Source organism: Sinocyclocheilus grahami, unplaced genomic scaffold (genome assembly GCF_001515645.1).
Source record: "Sinocyclocheilus grahami isolate Dianchi unplaced genomic scaffold, SAMN03320097.WGS_v1.1 scaffold984.1, whole genome shotgun sequence".
Classification (NCBI taxonomy): domain Eukaryota; kingdom Metazoa; phylum Chordata; class Actinopteri; order Cypriniformes; family Cyprinidae; genus Sinocyclocheilus; species Sinocyclocheilus grahami.
Window position 1 is genome coordinate 1 of NW_015506163.1, and position 914 is coordinate 914.

Sequence of the window (914 nt, forward strand, 5' to 3'; positions counted from 1 at the left end):
CCCCACTGTATACATTTCATATTATATGAATTTCAGATTATATGTATTTTATCTAATATACAAATGTTATATTTTGTATAGTGTATAAACACACTGTATATATAAATGTCATATTCTATATATAAATACATATGCATAAAATTACGTTTTTTAAACGTTCTTAGAATATTCTTTAAAATATAGCTATATATAATGATAATGACAAAAGCTGTAAAATTTAAATATACGTATATATATATATGCATGTGTGTGTTTTAAAATGTATATATATCATTATATACAGTATATATGTATATGCATTAAAATATGAAAAAACATGCATGCATATATAGTAGCCTATAAATAATGCATATAATGAAACCATATATCAATTTCATAATCTATATACTGTATAAATAATGCATATGCATAAAATTACATTACACTTCTTAAATATTCTTAGATTATTCGTTGAAATACATAGGCTATATAATGACATTATGACACTATAGTGTCAATATATCTGTATATATATATATATATATATATATATATAATTAAGCACATTTTACTCATCTCCCATTGTAAACTTAATATTTAGACAAAAAAACTGCAGCAAGAGAAAGTGAGTGAAACGTAGAATAATTGTATGTCACGAGAGAGAGTGTGTGTGTTGAGGTTAATAAGAGCTGGTTAAATGTGGGAGAATAATTGCAGGCTGTGATGTGTTAATAGCCTCTGTGCAGGTGTTGAGCCACTTATGTGAGATTATCTCTCTCTCTCTCATATCTGTCTCTCTCCTCACAAAAACAGAGTTTCTCATTGGGTGTGTCTTACGCTTTAAGGGGTGGCTCTTGCATAGAGAGCTTTTTTTCCTTGTTTGTGTGTGTGTGTGTGTGTGTGAGAGAGAGAGTGTGTGTGTGTGAGAGAGAGAG